The sequence below is a fragment of the Crocodylus siamensis genome, chromosome 1 (genome assembly GCF_052110815.1).
Source record: "Crocodylus siamensis isolate JL-2025a chromosome 1, ASM5211081v1, whole genome shotgun sequence".
Lineage (NCBI taxonomy): Eukaryota > Metazoa > Chordata > Crocodylia > Crocodylidae > Crocodylus > Crocodylus siamensis.
The window spans coordinates 370593693-370614993 of record NC_143395.1 but is presented as its reverse complement, the minus strand read 5'-3'; positions in this window follow the sequence as shown (position 1 = coordinate 370614993).

Below are 21301 nucleotides of genomic sequence, written 5' to 3'. Positions count from 1 at the left end.
AGGCCTGGCAGGCTCCCTGTGGGAAGACGACTTCTGAGTGATTGCATGCATGTTGTGAGACTACCCTCTTTATGTGCACACTCACTGATAACTTATAAGCACTTGTACTAGAGAACATTTTAGATGCTTTGAACCATGTTGCTACCTAGGTGCCTACAATGCACTGTGAAATCCATGTTTCTATGGCTATTAAATTAACTGTTTTTAACTTTTGTTTTAGCATTCCAACATGGCATTAGCTAGTACTGTACAACATCCTATCCTGTTGGCTCACTTTATTTTGTAGCATTTGTCTGTCTGGCTCTGACATGACGGAAACAAATTTATACAAAATACCCATGTTCTTTACGTGTTTATTAGTAAAGAAGCATGTGTACTTGAGCTGTTTAAAGTTTTATGGTCTCAGCTTTTACTGGTTACTTACAAACTTTTTTTGCTTGATGTGATTCACTTCTCCCTGAGTTTTGCTTTGAACTGCAAGTTAAAATATAATTCAGGTGAAGTGGTCAACTGTCTGGCTTCCTCCTGTGAGCACACTGTGTCCTAGAATTTCTCAAAACACATCCAAAATTTATTTAGAGCAGTGGGAACCTTAACAAACTTGGGCTAGCTTTCCTGACCTGAGGTTGAAGGTCAAAAAGGATTATTAGGGAGGAAATGCAATATGTATCAATTCCAGAAGTTACATTATTTACAAACATTCATCAAAATTGTTTCAGAAAGAAGATATCATCCTAATTTCCTGTCTTCAGTTTGCCTCTGGATATTTTCACAGCTAAGATGTGAATGGTTTTGCAAGCTTTCCTTGTGGTAAGATGTGTGATGGCATCCAGACAAAAGCCTTTTGATCACTCCACTAACCACTCGCCTAAGATAGTTTATTAAAGTTGGCTTAAAAATAAAAAGACATTGAGCTATTGCCTGTATGATATTTTGTTATAACTATGGTCCATATTAGGCATTATATGTGCTTAGTACTGTGGAACAACACAGCGGTTAGAAATTCTGTTTCTTTTTTTAAAGTGATTCCATTCTCTTATTTGATTTCTTACTGAGTATTCATAAGTGGAAGTTCTAATGTTGACGAGGTGGTAAGCTTTGGCATGTGCTGAAATTCCATTTTTGAAACGCAAGAGGGCACCAAAATTCTGTTACTGATGACTGGTATTTTCAACTTAACAATGCACAAGCAAATGCAAACATCAGCTCACTTCTGAATATTATTTAGACTAAGTCGACAACAAAACTCAATTGTTCTTTATTTACCTGTTATCAGAACAGATTGTCTGCAACTTAAGTAGGTAATAGTATTAGTCATTTCACTGTATTTTTACAAGATTTGTGGCTACCTTTATTTGTTTCCATTACATTTCCTAGTTGAAAGGAATCTTTTCAAGTAAATCAGTCTACAGAGGCTGCCAGATGTCTGAACTGATCTCTTCCCTGTGCCACTGATTTTAACATTACTCTCATTTGTCATTTTGGAAATAATACAAATTGAACCAAAATAGATAATTGTTATTCCAAATAAGTGTCCATATGAGCTATTTATTATACATCCCTATGAGCTATTATACAAGTATTAACTGTAGCTATATAATTGTACCAAAAGATTCCCCTCTGTAGGCAAGCTTTGAGTAAGATCAGAACTATCTTGTTGGGTGTGATGTATTATTTTTCATTCTACCACCACTATTCCACAGAGTACTCTCTATGACATAGTAGAAGTAAACTTGGCATAATCTGGCTTTACCTTAGCAACACTACTTACCAGCAAAAATACATTTCAGATAAAATGAGGTGCATCAATACTTCCATGGCAAGTCATTGAAAACACCTGAAATTTATAGTAATACTGTGCATAGAACATCACTTCTTCAAAATGCTGTTGCTTTTAGGTGATTGAAATAATTGTTGTAATACATTTGTTCATGCCTAGAACACAGTTACAGTGCAGAAGGCCAGGTAACATCAGTCTCAGGACCATAGCTTTGAAACTAAAGGAAACCTGCATAATGCGAGCCAGATAATCTCAACTAGTAAACTGCCATCCAGATTTGTTTTAAGACTTCAGGTATTGAAAAACTACTATCTCCTTAGGGAAGTTGTTCTACAGTTTAATTGCCCTCACTAATAAGAATTTATTTTTTATTTCTAGTCTGAATTTGTCTGCCTTTACCTTCTACTATTTTGCCTTTTTCTGCTATTAGAAATCTATTTTCCTTGGAAGTACTTGCAGGCTTGGTCAAGTCCTGTCTTAATCTTCCCGTGGATAAGCTAACTTTATTGAGCTATTTTATGACTCTCATGATACAAATGGTTTTTCAGGCCCCAAATAATTCTTGTAGCTCTTTTATAGCCCTGTTCAGTTTTTCAGTATACTTGTTATAATGTAGATACCAGAAATGGATGCAGTATTCCAACAGTGGTCTCATTAATGCTGAATACAAAATTCCACTTCATTTACAGCTCTGATTATACTTCCAAGGATTGTGTTTGCCCTCTTACATGTAGCATCACCCCAGGAACTCATGTTTAACTGGCTATCTACCACCACCCCTAATGCCTTTTCAGTATCATTGCAGTCCAGGATGCTCCATCTAATATGGCAATGACAGTTTTACTGAGATCATAAGATTATTTTAAAATAAACTTATATTGTGAAATAATTGTCAACACTCATGCACATCACCAGTACTGGTCTGCTTCCTATGTTTTGGCATCCATGCCAAAATGACTTCAGCCCCAGCAACTGCTGCTCTGAATGAGTTAACTGTTGGCTTTTTGATTAAGTAAGGAAGTGAGACCTGCTGGCAGGAGGAGGTGGAACAAAGCACAAAAACTGGCCAGAGGATATTAGTTTCTGGCATGAAACATGAAGTTCCAAGAAAAACAGAATCAAGATTTTAAAACTGCTAATAATTTCAGTTACCCCAATGTTTAGGTGCCTATGGCACTTTTAAACAGACCTATTCTTATAGTTCATTATTCACCATTTTCTGAAAATCAGGCCTGTCAGACATGGAACCTCAAATCAGACTACCAAAAGCTAAAGCATCCTGAATCATGAGACAGAGAAGTGATAGCTCTAGGTTACCATTTGCTTGATGACCTTACCTCCTCTGCCTTTTTGCAATCAAACATCCAGAGACTTGATTCTGCAGGTCACAGCCTCCCCTCAGGGCATGCTTCTATCAGCACAGCCCCTGATCCCGCCCAGTGCCTGTCCCCCAAAGGGGAGGGGCTGGCTAAACATTTTGGCCTGCTCCTCTTCTTTCCCCTCATACCCTTCTACAGCATCCAAGAATGTTGGCCAGGTGTTCTGAACTGGTCTTGCATCCTTCCAGCCCTTTGCTCCAGCCTGGTTCAGTGTGATGTAGTGGTACAGAAGTTTAGCTAAACGCTAGCTGGTTGTCATCTGGCAGCTGCCTAGTTTCCTAAGGGTTAAAAACACTTTTCCTTTTGCGTGTAAGTCATGGAAGAATAGCAGAGCAGAATTTTGCCATATTTTCTGCACCAAGGAGAATGCAACCAAGCTGAGAAAAACATGAGAAAAATCAAGCCTTAGGCTAATTTTTCTGTAAAGTTAGAAACACTTGAAAAGCCTCCACCTGCCTGAGAATCCCCTAATCATGGACTGTTGCTAATGATCCTGCTGCTCACATCCTACACAAGGAACCAAGTAGGACTAGTCATGCTGTTTGCTACTAGGTACATATGGGGCCAACTGACTTAGATGGATCTACTGCTGTATTTATACTGGTGTACAGCTAGCTTATAAACAAACATAACCATGCACATCTCCCTTGCTATATTGTAACACAAAGAAAGAAATACATTCACCTCTAGGAATGAGTTTCATCTAAGTCAATCTTTTAACAAGAACTTTTTGTAAGCAGCATTTATGTAAGGAGAAATATTGAGTGCGACTCAATTCTACGTATTCCATGTAGAATACATATTGCAGTAAGGTCTATAATATGTTACCTCATGGCCAGTCTCATTTGATGGCCTTTAAAAACTTTAGGGGATTGCCATGAGAGCAGGGATTATAGTGCACCCTAAGGGTTGGTGTTTGGTACCTCTGGGCTGTAATCTTAATGAGGTTTGTGGTGGATGATACTACCAGATGAAAGAAGGGAAAAAGTAGTTTGGGATCGGTAATAAAACAGATAACAAGCTGGAAGAGTTTAAGCATCTGGGGATAATTTTTAAGGAGGTACATTTGAATTAATTTAAATAACACATTCTTTATACTTACGCACATACAAAGCCCAGCAAATAACTTCTGAGTTGTTTATCTCTTTAGCTTGTTGCCTCAGAGTATAGTTACAGAAGCACTCCAAAATAGATGTGATACTTTGTGTTGGGTCATGCCATTTCCTCTCAGAAAATGGATTGAACAAAGCGAGCAGTTCAGTTGGTTGAACCATGAATTTCTTTGCACACTATCACACCAAGCTTTTAACATGGGTAATTGGGATTGGTAGCAAATCTCAAATATCCCCCTACCCCCCCACCCTTCAGTCTTTGCCTCTCTCTGTAGTCCTGGTAGACCGGGACTAAAAGTCATTTCCATGTCACAGATGTTTAGTGTTTATGTACATGGTCTCAGCCTTGTTCTCTGTAGACAAGTGTTTGCATCACAAAACGCACCAAAACTGGCAGACTTGTTGGATGTCTGACCAGAAGGACCCCTTCATGGGTGGATTCAGGATTTTAGTGGCAACAGCGTGGCTGTATTCCTCTGCTCCCAGCTTTTCCTGTGGCTCCCCCCCACACACATCCCTGCACCAAGGTGGACAGGCCACACCATAGGTACAGCAGCCAACAGCTTTTTTTTTTAGTCCGAGTCAGGAAAGAATTCCTCCACCATGCTCTCATCACCCCCACCCCTTTTATGCTCAGTGATCTTTCTTCTTCCCCTCCCATTCTCCCCCTGCCATCTCTACTTATGCCTCTGGTGGTAGGAAGGGGACACTCACCTGCTGTTGCCACTGTCCTGGCTGCTTCTGCCTTGCTCCAGCCAGGGCTTCAGGAAACAGCTGTATGGGGAGCCCGGCTCAGCAGGGGACAATGGCAGTGGCTGGCAGGTTTTCCCTCCCTGCTCCTTTTCCTGGGCTGGTGGAAAACACCCAGGGTGAACCCATTATCCTTGCTGCCACTGTCCTTAGCTGAGCCTGGCTCCCTGCACAGCCCAACTGGAGTAAGACAGGAGTGGATCTGGAGCTTCCCTCAACCCCAGGTCAGTCAGGGACAGTGGCAGCAACAGGAGGGAGGGGAGAGGAGGGAAGGGGGCACTGAAAGGGGGTGGATTCTGACCTGCTTTGGTGACTTAAAAATCCCCAGTTGCTGATCCCGCAGTGTGGTTTGAAAGGGGGTGCAACTACGGTACTGCATCCCCTTAGGATTCATCCCTGAAAAGCATGTACACTGAGCTATCCTATACGTAGTCCATGAAGGCCAGTGGTGGGATGTATAAGCCCTGGCCTAAATCCCACTGAAGTCAAGGGAAGATTTTTGTATCTGGCCCATAGAAAGGTTTGGAGAAGGAAGCTTGCTTTGTTCCTTCCTATGCTGTACCTGTACTGTGAATAGGCCAGGTATTATATTTACTTTAATAGTAGTAAATATATAATGTTATTGGTCAAGGAAACCTAAAGCACCCCTTCTTCTGGTTATGGGAAACTCCAGTTGAGATGAGAAAGGGCTGCTTGGTAGAAAAAGCTTTACAGTATCAAAGGAGGACTTCCAGCCTGATCCAAACATTTGAAAACTGAAGGGATTTAGAAATAACATGTTATTAATTCTTTAATTCCAAGTAGGTATGTGGCACTGTGCAATGCAGATGGCTAACTTAAAGAATCTGTGGTCCAAAATGTAGACACATAGCAGAGGAAACAATGGAAAAGTAAGAGGTACAAAACTGAGCAAATTTTAAAATATTTTAATTATGATGAACACACTGGGAGGAGGAGGTCGGGGTGCTTCTGGCAAATTTCTTTTTCCTTGTGTTGTTTTTTATGCGTATCCAAGTAAAAAGCATTCAAAATGTATAAATTAGTCCTGATGTGCCATTTAACAGAGATCTGAGTCCGTGAGCCAAACTTGGGAACATACCCTTGTACTGGGTCATGCTTCACGTAAGCTGAGTCAAATTAAATGTGATCAACAATGCGTGCATTCAAGGGAGTTAGACTGATAATTTTCCCAAGTTGGCGCTTTCCAATCTGAAGTACAGATTAAATTTCAAATCAAATATGGCAATTGGTGATATTTAAATAAATACACAGAATAACTTGGAGTTTGATCATTCTTCTGTCTCTAGGACTTGTCCTGTCTGTAAAAACGTAACAGCGAGTGGCAAAATTGGATACATTCCGTGAAGTGGAATAATTAAAGGGGATGAAATCTGAATAGCTGTGCATTGAAAATGCAAATTCTGTTGCTGTGTTAAGCTCAGCTAAGAATTTATTATCTTTTAATATAGATAAGCATGCTGAAGAGTGGATGAAGGATAAAATTAAAGGGACATTGGTATCCTAAAAATTGCAGGACAAATTAGGTTGGCTGGCTCCCTTCCTGTTATAGGGTGAGGGAGAGATTGCTGTTGGATTTGGTTTAGTTGCAAGATCTGTTTGTGTTTTCCAGAAAGTGGAAGGGCCCCTGGAAATAGGGGAACATATGCTGTTCCTTTTTACTCAGTGAAGGAAAATAAATAAGAATAAAAGCTTGGTCCTGATCCTCCACCAGCTGGGAGCTGGCCTCAGCTCCACGGCCTGTTTGAGTTTTGCATATGCAGAGCAATGGACATCTCATTTTGCAGCAACCACATTGCTTTGGGGATATTCCCAACCCCCACACCTCCTTTAGAGCTGGAGTGTGTCAGTCTACCCCACACATGCAATGCCAAATGAAACAGTTTGAAGAGAAGATCTTCCTTCATTAACACTTCACAGACAGAAGAAAATGGAGGAAGAACCAGTGACACAGCTCCTAGGAAACCATTAGTCCCAGTTCCATGCAGGCATCTTATTTTGGGGCACAGAATGATCCCTCAGTCCCTTGTCCCCTCCATTCCTCTCTTTTAGGGAGACGGTTCCAAAGGAGAGGTACTGCCAATCCTAGGCAACAGCAGCTTCAAGAACCCCTGTGCAAAGCAGACCAAGGAGCTAGGGGTCCTAAGCCACTGATCATATCCATTACCAAGTGGCCAAGCCCTCTGCCATACCAGTCCACCCAGCCTTTCGGACCTGGTTTCTTCTGATTTTTTAAAAATCCCCAACTTTCAGTTTAAAAACAGTAACCCCGAATCTACATTTTTCCATGATTAAAATGAAACATCACTAAATATAGACACATTACTGGTGTTTCATTTAAATCGCGAAAAAATGTGTATTTGAGATTACTTTACTTTTCTTTAACCAAAAATTGGGCATTTTTTTTAAATCAGAGAAAACATGGATCCCTACTGATCACTTAGGCCAGCAAAGAATTTTCCTCTATGGCAGGGGCAAGCAATTATTTTGGGCAGAGGGCCGCTTAACGAGTTTTGGTGAGCTGTCAAGGGCCACGTGGTAGTCCCACACCTTCACAGTTGCCCCACCCCCTTGTTGCCATCTTGGGACCGGAAGTCCCACTTCCTAACCCCAGATCTTTGCCACCAGAAGTCTTTCCCTAGAAATACTCTTTATGGGAGCGGGGATTGCTGTCTTGGAACCAGAAAAAAACAAATCACTAAAAGTCAAACACATACTATAACACATTTTAATCTTACAAAAAATGTTTTTTCATGATTTGTGTTTGCATAGTGTATATAGAGGTGAGTGCATAATAATTCAAAAATCAATTCTTAGTTTTGTATATTGTGGGGCGGGGGGGTGTGCCTGTGGTGTGTGGAGGGTGCGTAGTGTGTGTGTAGTATATGTGATGTGTGTGTATGGTGGATGTGTATGGTGGGAGTGTGGTAGGGTGTGGGTGTGGGGGGGTTGTGAGGGTGTGTGGCTGTGTGGGGGAGCATAGGGTATGTTGGGGGTTGTGTATGTGTGGTGGGGTGTGGGGACCTCCCCACACTCCCCCTGTGGCACAGCAGCAGGCAGGGTGCTTGGGGCATTGAGGGGCGCAGCCTGCCTGTATCACTGGCACTGCCTGCCACTCATGCACAGCCCATGCACTAGCAGAGAAGGGAAGGGAGCCACATGTGCTGGAGCCAGGTGCCTTTCCTGCTGGGGCTGTGCAGAACCTGAGGTGCTGGAGCTGGCTGCCTTTCCTGCAGGGGCTGTGCTGCAGCGGGGGGAAGCCCCAGGCACAGATGTCAGCTAGCTCCAGACCCTGAAGTTTCTCTCTGGTTCTGTGCAGCCCTGGAGGGAAGACACCCTGGCTCTAGCACATGGGGCTTCCTTCCCTGCTGTGTGAGTGCAGGGACTATGCATGAGTGGCAGGGAGCACGGCAATACAGGAAGCTGCACAGAGGCCGAGTCCCTCGCTGCAATGTGCATAGCTAACCGGAGCCACGTCCCACTGGGCGCCTGCACCCTGAGCACCCTGCCTGCTGCTGCTGCCACTGCCTGCCAGGGCTGCGCACCGTGAGGGTGCATGGGGGCACCCCCAAACTCCACACTCTCCCTCACACCTGCAAGCTGCCCATCCCAGCTCCGTGCAGCCACCACCCCCTGTCCCTCTGGGCGCAGGCTCTGCTCTGCCACCCGCCTCAGGCTCCCTCCCAGCTGCAGCCCCACCCTCACTGCTTCCCTACTTGCTGCCTGGAGCCAGGAGAGACCAGGGAAGTGAGCAGGTCCAGGGGGCTGCAGCAGCAGCAGCCCTGCACAGAAGCTTTACGCTGGCCAGCTGGGCCCTTCTGCCTACAAGGGTGGGAGCCAGGCAATAGGGTACATTTTGGGGGCTATGTGTACACATGGGTGCCTCACTCCCATATTCGGCCCAAGGGCTATATTTTGCCCAGCCCTGCTCTGTGGTGCCAGTATTTTGCCTTGTCTTGACTCTCATTTCTGTTTAGTTCTGTGACTAACGTCACCTCACTTCACTTTTCTGTTATATTGGGTGCGTTTACACATCTCCCTACAGCGATGTAGCAGCATGCTACATTGCCGTATGGCATGCTACAGCAACATAGCAATCACATGAGTCTATATGTGATCAGCAGCTGTGTCACCGTAGCAATGCGCTCCCCCATTTTAGCACACCACTACAGTAATGCAAAATCTAACCATGTGCCACACACAGTGCAGTACAGGCAGCTACTGTGCCGTGCTTTAGTACTTCCAAAAGGAAGTACTAAAACATGGTGCCATAGCAGGCTGAAATCTCCCAGGCCAAGCCTTTGCCACAGGCTGACTTACTTGCATAGTTTCAGCTAAGATTGCTCTTTTTTTTTTTTTTTTTTTTCAGAACTAGTTTAGGAGAAAATAAATACACAGTGGATGCATCTACATGTACAATTAGCATGTAGCAATAAAATCTGGCACCATTCACACTGGAGATTACTGCTCCTAGGTGCAGCGTTTACATGTATACCTGGGACTGCAGCATGTTGAGCCAGGGTGGAGCAACACATGTCGGCAGGGGGCCTTGAGAGTCAGCCTGCCAGCCCAGGGCTGCTTTGACTCAGCTCAACATGCTGACAACATGCACCCTGGGGCACAAAGGTGCTACAATGTGGGCCTAGCTGGCAGGCAGCTCCTACACTATAGCACCCTCATGTCCCAGCCAACCCTGTCACCATCTATACTTGCATTTCATCGCACATAACTACTCTGCTGTAGGATAGTACTTGTCCCAGACAGGAGTACCCTACAGCAAAGTTAATTAGCTTAATTAAATAATTAGTTAATGCAGCTTACTGCATATGTGTAGATGGTGACATTTAATTGTGCAGCTAATTAGTCAGCTCCACAGTAAAGTTTATGTGTATACATGCCCAGTTTAGTCTATATTAAAAGTTGTTTGTTTTTGAGAAGAAATTGTGGTAGAAAGATGATGGGACAAAAGGAAAAGGTCAGACTAGATGATCTGCTCAGGTCCCTTCTGACCCTAGAAACTATGAAACTATGGAAGAATGGATGTACTTAGTTAATTGCCAGGCCCAGTGAGAAGTTGGGACTATTTACATATGATACTGATGCTGCTTATGTTAAAAAAAAAATTCTTACATTTTTTTAAGAAGAGCTTTAGTATCTCTGTGCCTTAGACCAGAGGTTGCCTGTTCCTCCTGTGGCACAAGAGGAACAGGCAAGCTCTGTGTGTGTGACATGGTAGATCAGGGAGACAGCAGGAAACTGGCAAAAAGGGCAAGGAGAAGAAAGCAAAGCAACAGATCGAGCAGGTGGCACAGGAAAGGAGGCAAAATGGCAGATCAGGCAGGTTTGGGAACAGCAAGAAAAGCAGAAGATTGGACAGTGGAAGGCAATCAGAGTGGCACCCGAGGAGGGCACGGAGCTTATTTGTGGCACAGTTGCCAAAAAGGTTGGCCGCTTCTGCCTTAGAACAAGAGCTTGAAAACTAGCAAGGGTGTAGTTCTTCTGATAGGGAAGTGCAGTTTGCTGTTCTGATGAAAAAATGTCAATATTTGGCAAACCTCTAAAGCCAGATTAGGTGCAGGAGCATAGATCAAAGAGACTGTTTTTCCTTTGCTCATAGTACTTCCCTTGCTGCCACACAGGGCCAGAGGAGCAGGAGCAATTTGAAGTGGGGATAATGGGGAGAGACCAGGACGTATGGTCATGTAATTAGAGGTTATATCAAAATACACACACATCAGAGGTGGAACTAAAGCAGTGATTCCCAAAGGGTATGCTACAAAAAATGAGCAAGATGAGGTTCTGGCTGGGTTGCCTTCCCAAAGCTAAATCGGCCCCAGTGGTGTCGGCTTCAAGCAGCTGAATTAGGTTCCAGCCAGGCCAATACTATGTGCAGGATCAGGCCCATAAACTACATCTGGCCTGTGGGCTGGTGATTGAAATGTGCCACCAGCTTTAATCTAAAAAAATAAAGTGTGCCTTGGGTATCAAAAGTTTGAGAAACACTGAACTAAGGTGTTACAAACAGTCTTAAATCTGGCATTTCTTAACTTTCAATGCTTGGCTTTGTAAGTTTCATAATGTTCTTTAAAGTTATGTTTCTTGTGTAAAAAATACATCATCTGACAAGGTCCATTTTATCATCTCTTCGCATTTGCAGTGCGCAGTGTGTTTAGGGTTTAAATTTTTGCATAAAAATCATAACAATCTCAGAGGTAGCTGAGAACTGTAGAAAATTTCAAAGCAAAGAAGAATTTAGGTGCTACCAGGTACATCTACTTGAGATGTTTACTGCGGAGTTGACTAATTAGCTCCACAGGAAATGTTTCGCATTTACATGTGCAGTGCTATTAGTCATGAGTAAACTAATTAACTCCACAGCAGGAAAGTACTTGTAAATTCAAGTACTATCCTATACAAGTATTTACAAGTACTATCCTGCTGTGGAGTTTTTCACTCCACAGTAACACATGTGTAGACTCTGGAGGTGCTGGCTGGGGCACAAGGGTGCTTCAGTGCGGGGGTCTGCCTGCCAGCTAGCTCCATAATGTAGCACCCTTGTGCCCCAGCCAGCCCTAGACTGGCAGCCTCCCCCCTCCCCCCCCCGCCAGCTAAGGCTGATCCAACCCAGTTGAATGTGCTGCACTCCCAAGTGTATGTATAAACATGGCACCCAGGAAGCAGTAAACTCTGGTGCTATAAGCATTGGAGTTTATTGCTTTGAGACGTGCACACCATGCAGTAAATGTTCAATAAAAATTAAGAATAGGAAGAAAGTTCACTCCTTTTTAACCACTGTTCATTTGAATTATTCTCAAACCCAATTGCTACTATGCTTTGTCTCATTAAAATGTACATGTTTAAAGAGAAGGGGAAAATATCTTTCTGTCTCCCAAGGCATCAAGAATCTATGATCACTTTGTGTCATGTTTAAGCAAATAGATTAATGGTTTTTACAATATGTTAAATGGCTAAATTTCATAGCTTTTAAAATCTTTTGCATCTGTTATTTGGGAATAAGTTGTTCTTGTCCTAGATCATGATCTCTTATCTCACAGTTCATTCTGTTCCCCTTGTGCAAAGCATGCTGGCCCTTACTGGCAGTTGTTTTGGTAGCTGATCGTGAAAAATGTGTCATGTCATTTGCAAATGAGTTTAATGGTGAGAATGTTAGCAGAAAGAAGAAATGTTAAGAAATAATGTCCACTACCCAGCTATGATAGGCGTTTCCACTGGTCCAGAGCTACGACTGCTTCACTTTCATAATTTTATTATTATTATATTGTATTAAATTAGCATGTATATTACTCTCACAAATTCTATTGCAAGCTTGCAATAGTTTTCCTCCAGAGAAGTTCTTTAGACATCAGCGAGCAAAGTTTTTGTTCTGTTTTTACCTTTATCTTCACATTTTTTCCAGTCTATCAAGTTGGCTTTACGAGCGCTATTTTGTTAAAAGTTGCAAATCAAATTCCTTCTCATTTAAAAGTGAATGATCTGGTGGTGGGTTCTATTGAGTTCTGTTGGAATAAATCAATAGACACCCAGAAGGGCTAAGATTGTATTGAAGGTGCAAAGGCAATCGCATTTTAAATTCGTGGGGGTGGAGGTGATGAATGATATTGCTAAAGAAAATGAAAAACAGATGGCGCTTGCCAGCCCCAGACATGGTGCAATTATGCACTGTAGAAGCAGTACCACACAGCACATATGCAAACCCAAGCTGCCTGCAACACCTCCATTATTTAAATCCCAGTTCCCCTTAAGCAGACAGCTGACTGTAGTGAAGTTTGAATTTTGTTAAAGGGTGCGTGGTGACTTGTCTTTTTGTACAAATAAGATGAAGTCGTGACTTGGGCTGAGTGCACCTGGCTGATTGTTTATGTACACCAGCCTCTGCAAAATTTCATATCTTCTTGTTACAAATGGAGATTCAGGATTTCATATGCATCAATCGCTGGAAAAATTATGGAAGAATGTACCTGAGAAGAAAAAACTCAATTGAATTGCACTGGGTACAGAAAACGTCATGGAAGAATAAAGGAGGCCAATATATTGCTAAAATTGAAACAGTGTTTCTTAAACAGGAGCAGTTAGCATATGATTCCACCAAACTAAACCAGCATGGGCCCAATCCACTTTAATAGACCTACACTGACCACGGATCTGTACACCAACCTTTGACACAAAGAGTATGTCTATACTGTTTCAGTGTCACTCTTAAGAGCACAACCAAAAAGCACATCTGGCCCATCTACTCTCACTCACCATGCAGCACACCTGGAGATGCTGAGGTGGTGAGTTTTGAGTTTACTTTTACTATCTCTATTTATTAGTGGTGTTTCATTTTGATCACAGAAAAATGTGGATTTTGGGTTACTTTTTTAATCTGAAAATTGGGGATTATTTTTTTATTAGAGAAAACCAGGATCCCTGGCAATAAGGATCTACCAGTGCTAGCCCCATGGTTGTGGAGCTGGTACTGGGAGATGGGGATCTTTCAGGCCCCGCTCCCTGATGGTGATCTTGGAGTGGCGGGGCTTGGAGCTCCCTGCTACCAAGGCAGGGGGACATAGTCCCTGCCTGGGCTCCAGTGGCAGAGCCTGCCCCAGCAGCAGGCAGCTCTGGGGGGGCAGGGAACAATCTCCTGCCCCCTAGTGGCTGGCTGGCTGAGCAGATTTGCTCCAGGTCAGGCATCTGAGGTACCAGAGGATTGGAAGAGGGCCAGCGTGGTTCCCATCTTCAAAAAAGGCAGGAAGGAGGACCCAGGAAACTATAGGCCGGTTAGTCCTACCTGGATCCCAGGCAAGCTGTTCGAGAAAATTATTCTGGCACACATCCAGGAGGGGCCAGCAGGGGACTGCATGCTTAGGGGCAACCAACACGGGTTCATCAGTGGCAGGTCCTGTCAGACCAACCTGGTGGCCTTTTACGATCAGATCACAAGATCATTAGATGCAGGGGTAGCAGTGGACATAATCTTCCTGGACTTCTGGAAGGCTTTTGACACTGTCTTTCACCCCGTTCTCATTAAGAAACTGGGGGGCTGTGGTGACACCCACACAGTCAAGTGGGTCGCCAACTGGCTGGAGGGCCGCACCCAGAGCGTGGTAGTAGATGGGTCCTTCTCAACCTGAAACGACGTGGGCAGTGGGGTCCCCCAGGGCTCGGTCCCCAGGCCCGCACTGTTCAACATCTTCATCAGTGATTTGGACGAGGGGGTAAAAAGCACCCTGTTCAAATTTGCTGATGACACTAAGATGTGGGGGGACGTGGGCACACTAGAAGGATGCAACAGGCTACAATCAGACCTAGACAGGTTACAAGGGTGGACGGCTGAGAATAGGATGGGATTCAACACAGACAAGTGCAAGGTGATGCATCTCGGGAGGAACAACCAGCACCATACCTACAGGTTGGGGAACTCCCCTCTTGTCAGCACGGAGGCAGAAAAGGATCTGGGGGTCATCGTTGACTCCAAGATGAACATGGGCCGGCAGTGTGGGGAGGCAGTTAGGAAGGCCAACCGCACCGTGTCATGCATCCACAGATGCATCTCGAGCAGGTCTGAAGAGGTGATCCTCCCCCTCTATGCGGCACTGGTCAGGCCGCAGTTGGAGTACTGCATCTAGTTCTGGGCGCCACACTTCAAGAGGGATGTCGACAGCATGGAGAGGGTCCAGAGGAGGGCCACTCGTATGATCAGGGGGCAGCAGGGCAGGCCCTATGAGGAGAGGCTACGGGACCTGAACCTGTTCAGCCTCTAAAAGAGAAGGCTGAGGGGGGATCTCGTGGCCTGTTATAAATTAGTCAGGGGGGACCAGCAGGCATTGGGAGAGTCACTGTTCCCCCGAGCACCGCCAGGAGTGACCAGGAATAACGGTCACAAGCGGGCAGAGGGTAGGTTTAGGTTAGATATCAGGAGGCGCTACTTCACGGTCAGGGCGGCTAGGGTCTGGAACCAACTTCCAAGAGAAGTGGTGCAGGCTCCTACCTTGGGGGTGTTTAAGAGGAGGTTGGATGAACATCTTGCTGGAGTCGTTTGACCCCAGTACTCTTTCCTGCCATGGCAGGGGGCCGGACTAGATAATCTGCTCAGGTCCCTTCCGACCCTAGAAACTATGAAATGATGAAACTATCTACATGAGCACTGCTGTGCAGTTAGTAATAACAATTAAATTTGCTACTTGCATTTGCAAGTAGCAAATTTACTCATGATTAGCAAGTTTGCCTGTGCAGTAAGCACGTGTAGACACACATGCTTCCTGTGCACAAAATTATGCTCCTTTGCAGTAAAGCATCTCATATAGATACACCTGCTAACTCCATATTTGCTACAGCAAGAGGAAGAACGTGTAGCGGAGAGCTACTTCATTACAGATGAAATCCTGGCTGCACTGAACTCAACAATAAAATTCCCATGGACTCAACAGGAGAAGCATTTCATCCAAAGCCAAGACACGTCATTTGCTTGCTATAAATATAATGGCATTACACTGATGCCTCAACCATAATCGGCACCACACTCCACAAGACACTGTGGCAAAAACAGATGCACTCAATTCCTGCATTAAAGAGTTACTAATACTTGAATTAGGCTGTTACTGCTTCTGTTGTCTCTAACAGTTTATGAGCTGTGGAACTGAACTGAAGTGAATAGAGCCTTTTACATATAGAGTTACTGCTTTTTAAATGTTGTTATTGAAGCTTCCCTGGCACTTTAAAGCAATCAGCTGATGAGTCATTCCCCTAATCCTCTTTATTTTGCCAACAGACAAGTAAAATGACCAAGTGATATACAGCCTGGTATACTGCCATTTTACGATCCAATTGACTCTTATAATTGTTTGTTTTTTTCCATTTTATTTCTTTGAAACCAATATGTTATTGCAACAAGCATTTTACATACTGTATTTCTTTCTTTTAATCAGTAGATCTAGAAAGGTACTTGGATCAGTTGCCTGCAAAAAATCTCCACCTGGTGATAGGTCTCTTTTTATTTAGAGACACACGGTTTAATCTTTAAGATCAGCATATGCTATTGGCAGCATCAAGAAGGAAAATTCATTTCTAGGAAAATATTTTTGTGAAGTTGCCTATATGTTAAAAAGTCATAGTAGAACAGAGCAAAGGCATAACTGGCTTGCTGTGTACTGCCTCTGGGCTGTGGCAACACACAATGCAGGAGCAGGTACTGCAGGTTTGCTGCTGTGGGCAGTTTTCTGATGGCAAGAAAGGAGGGGACATCTCCCTCCTATAGCAGTGAACCTCTGGTGGTTGCTCCGAAACCATGTACCACTGCTGCTGTTGTTCTGTCATCCCCACTGCAGTCAGATCTAGTGCCACTGCGGGGAAGGGGCAGGGTGCAGGGAGAAAGGATGTGGGATGGGATGGTAAGGTACCCCTCTAGCTCTGTTCCAGTGCCTTCCCTCCCCACCTAAGGCAGTGTCTGAAGTGCATGTCCTGCTCACCCTTGCATTATTACAATACTGAAGCAGTGTTAAAGCTGAGTCCTCTTGACATTGTAGTTCAATACAGTTGGCAAAATACATTGGACATGTAATGTACACAGGATCAAACACTGTGTTAGCCATATTCCTAGCTGCAGGTCAAAGCCTAAACAGTTTGATCCATCTACATTGTAAAATCGCGCTCTGCTTTGACTCTCTTGTGGGACTACAGTACAATTCAGAATGCCTGATGCCCAAAATATACAGCTGTCACAGCTATACAGTTGTTCCAATAAAAGATATCACAAAAAAATCCTTGCCTTACAATATGGAAGGAAATTCAGACAAGAAATTTGGGAGTACAAAATTTATCTAAGATGTCATGACTGCCACTGCCCAACTGATCCATCAATTATTCTCTTAAGAAACTTGTGAGTAGAGGATAGAGCCCCTGAAGGATACAAGTACTGGTTTTAGGCATATAAGGTGAGATAGTCATTTGACTCTGCCACTGCACATTAATTTTGACTTGTAAGTTGCTTGTTGTTCCAGTTACCTGGGTGTCTTGAGCAGCGAATGTCAGTCTTGTCCACCTCTGTGGCAGCTGTTCTCCGCTAGGGGGTCACAGAACCCTGAGTGCCATGAGATCCTTTTAAGGGTGCAATGGGGTGCTGTGTAATATTAACATTAAGTGTGCAAACACTGACCCACACAGTTCACAAGATAAATCCAGAGGTTTCAAATAAGAACCCATAGTGATAAAAGACATGTGGTTTTGATGAGTTTTTGCAACAGAAAAATTGCCCTATCACTTTTCTGTAGTGAAAAAAAGTAAAAACTTAAGACTGGGCATCAAGAGGTGCCTTCAGTCTAATAAAAGGTGCTCTGAATCTAAAAAGGTTGAAAACCAGTACTCCATGATTTTCAGTCTTTACATTCTCCCATAGAGATCAAAAGTAGGGTATCCCAAAAGGAAAGCCTGGTTCAGAAAGGCAGCACTGACTCCTGTGACTAATTATGCTTTAATTTACTTGTGATGCATTTCACAGTTATTTTTTGTGGACAATCTATCACAACTGTAAATAGATCATTAAGGGTAAAACTGGCTTTGACTTTAACAAGGTTCAGCCCTTAATAGGTTATCATTCAACCTGCTTGTGGGTTCTGCTAACTCTAAAGCATCTAAGTTGAATGGCTCTCAAGTCATAGTGAGAAGATAGTCTTTTGGGCAGTGTCCAAACAAGCATGGCTGTTTGGTATGTGGTGCCACAGACATGTCTGCGGCGCCACTTACTGCACATTCTGCTGTTCTCCACACTGCATGGGAGCAGCATTGGATATCCAGGGGCTAAAAAAAAAAAAAACGTGTATAAAAAAGCAGAGTGGCACACACAGGGCCAGCACATGCTGCTCAGAACTGAAGCCTGGCCAGCCAGGGCCGTGATCCAAGCAGCAGGATCACTGCTGCTGCAGCCCCAGGGGGCCCCCAGGACCTAAGATAAGGCTGCTCCCCTCCCCTATCGTACCCAGGGTAACCTGATGCACGTAGGAGGGCTTGTGGCACAGGCATTCCCTGGGGACAACTAGCAGCGGGAGTTGTAATGATCTGCAGGTGTCTGGGAGGAACCAAACATCTATGCTTGTGTCAATGCAGGCTTGGGGTGTTTCTCTAACCTAGAATTCACACTGCAATGAATTACATTCCTTCTTCCTCCTGGAAACAGAAACTCACATCTATAGAAAGTGTGTGCGTATGATCTTGTTATCCACAGATACTAGATATGTAAGGCCCTGTTTTAAAAAGACTTATTCCTGGCCTCCAAACTTAGGTCTGCAATTTTGTGCGCTCTACTTTTTGAGTTTACAGTTTGCTCCTACAAAAACAAAGCAGGACAGCTACAAATGAGCTAAGCAGGCAGCTAGCCATCCAGTTCACTTATCTGCATGCAGAAAAGCTGCTTGCAACCATAGTATTGTGCACACAAAACTGTACACCCAGGATCTTGCTGAGGCTAACTTTGAAAACATGTCCTTTTGTTTTTCCTCTGGCATATCAAAATATTGGCCTCATGGACTGTTTCATTTTCTCTTTCTCCCACTTCAGAAACAAGTATTTGAGGAAGTGGGTTGGGAAGGGGAGTATGAAATTAAAAATAACTAAAGAAAATACAGTGGGTCAGCATAATGCCATAGAAGCATCCCAGGAAACTCACCTTACTATGCAAACTTTGTGTCTAAATTCAACACAGAAATGTCTAATTTGTGGAGACCAGTTTGCAGACATCATTTACTTTTCAAAGATGAAGCACTAAATGAATAGTGCTAGTATGTCAGTGCCAAGTTGCTGTCTCCAACGTGTCTCATCAAAGTACCAGAGTATCACAAAGACGGATGCTTATTGATAAGGAGGACAGAATATGTACTGTTATATAAGTCAAATAACTGCTGAATTTTGTGCAGCCCCATGGCTTCATGTTAAACTGATTACTAAATTGGTTAATATGCATATGGATTGCATTTGAATAAGTAATTTTCATATACAGATATAGACCCCAGTTTATGGATAATACCTGTTTCCTTCCAAAAGTGCTGGGTAAGGCAAGGAGCTTTTAAAACTTAACAGCTGAGCTAGGAAGGTGATAGAGTTACTTTGGGGTACTATCTGACAGTGCTTCTTGTAAAGTTGGTGGTTGTCTGGGACACAGTCAAGAGGGTGGGGGTTGCTAAAGGAAGAAGGTGGGAGGATAAGGGCTCCCAGGTGGGTTGTTGCTGTGGGTGCCAGGGAACAGCTGTTTGAGGAATGGGACATCTGGAAGGGTGGTCCTGTGGTAGCTGGTGTCTGAGGTTACGGAGGTAGCTGGGGATTGTAAACATTTTCTTATGCATAAGGGTGCATAGGGTTACAGTTAAGATTGTGTGCGGCTGCTGTGATGCCTGAGAGCTGTTTAGATAGAAGGTGGCTTCTGAGAGGGTAGGTTTTAATTGTAGAGGCTGCAGAGGTATCTGAAAGTTGGTGAATTGTTGTGTGTTTGATGTTTTTTTATGGTGGTCTGATGCAACTTCTGTGGTATGGGATAAGGGAGCCTAAGGCCCTGGTTGTGCTTTTTACTTTGTGCTGCTGTGGCCGCTTTCTCTTTCCCCTGGCTGGGGCCCCACAGGGATAGCAAAGAGAGGGTAGGCCAAGGTGTCACCTAACTGTCTGCTCAGAAAATGCCACAGCAGCTCCATGTGATATGGCACTATTACAGGCGAATTCTCAATACCTTCATGCATCTCAGCAAGACAATCCAGCCAGGCTGTGGAAATGTGCTATGGATCTGTTGAAGGCCCCTGGCAGACATTAATACTGCAATGGGATCTGATCCCAGATCTAATAATTGCGAGCTTATGGTGCCCTAAATTGCATGAACCTATGACATGTTGCTATTTGTAGTGCATTTAACACATGCATTGTACCATAAATGTAACATTTGCCAGGGTCCTCAGCAACCATGAGTACAAAACTTGGGCTAACCCATGACAATAAATGTGTGTCTGACTATACTGTAAATGTATACCCTGTCTTACAGTATATTAACTTCCTCATATAAACAAGTCTTTGACTGCTTGGTGATGCAGGGCACTTAAAAGGAATAAGTCTCCCCTATCTTGGACAACAAGCAGTATAGTATTAGGCACCTTCTGGAGCTAGTCAGCCCCTGCTAGGGCTGAAAAGGCAGCCTTTTTAGCCAGCTTACTATAGCTGTGACTATGTACCTGAAGCAACAACCTGAGCCTATGCAACTCCAGCCCTGGTTCCCAACTCATGTCCTGGATCCTACTTCTTCCTTGTTCCATGCTTCTGCTCTCACCCAGTTAGTTTTCTTCTTGGGCTAGGACAGAACTAAAAGTATTGGCTCACGCTGCAGCAGAGGAAATTTAGGTTGGTGATCAGGAGGAATGTTTTATATAACGATAGTGGTCAAGCATTGAAACAAGATACCTAGAAAAACTGTAAAAGCTCCATCCTTGAAAGTTTTCAAGAGCAGATTAGACAGATACTTGGCTATGATTGTTTAGTAAGGAATGATCCTACCTTGAGCAGGGGGGCTGAACTAGATGGCCTTGTGTGGTCCCTTCCAGCCCTGCTTTCCTATGACCTTTGCTGCCCCCAGTATCTTGGTTTTTAGTCTCTGGCATTAGCTTGTTCATTACTTTTTAGTCTTAGTTCCTAACTCAGTTGCTGCCATAGGCTCCCTGATTCTGACTCCTGGCTCTAGTCCTGCCTGCCCTTCGGATTCTTCTTGGTCATCAGTCTCTGGCTCTGCCTGTTCTACTAGCCTGCCTACCCCTGTTGTAACACCTTCAGTACAGATGGCTGGAAGTAAAACGGTACTGCAGGTTTACTTATCTTCCATCAGAGTCAAGAAGGTAGCCTGTGAATTGGCAATATTTCAACTCCCCCTTTGAAATTAGTAGCCAGTGCATTTGAGCTGCCCATAGTTGCCTGCTAATATAGTCCAGAAAAAGCTGGAAGCAGAGCAGTATTATATGGTTGTGGGTCATGGTGCCTGCGGAGCATGGGTTTTGCACCACATCTTGCTCGGGGCTCTAGCTAAAATAATGATTTAGCCTTCAATAAGGAAATATTATCAGGATACAGTAAGTTGTTGCAATTTGATCACTGGGCTTGCACTCCCTGTAATAAGACTTGCACACAGAGTAATGAAATGAACTCGTATCCAGATGAAAGCTGCCCCTTACTCTGCTCTCCAGCTGGAAAGTAGCCCAGCAAAATGATGAGGTGTTGCCAGGAAAGCTTCATTTTCTCCGACA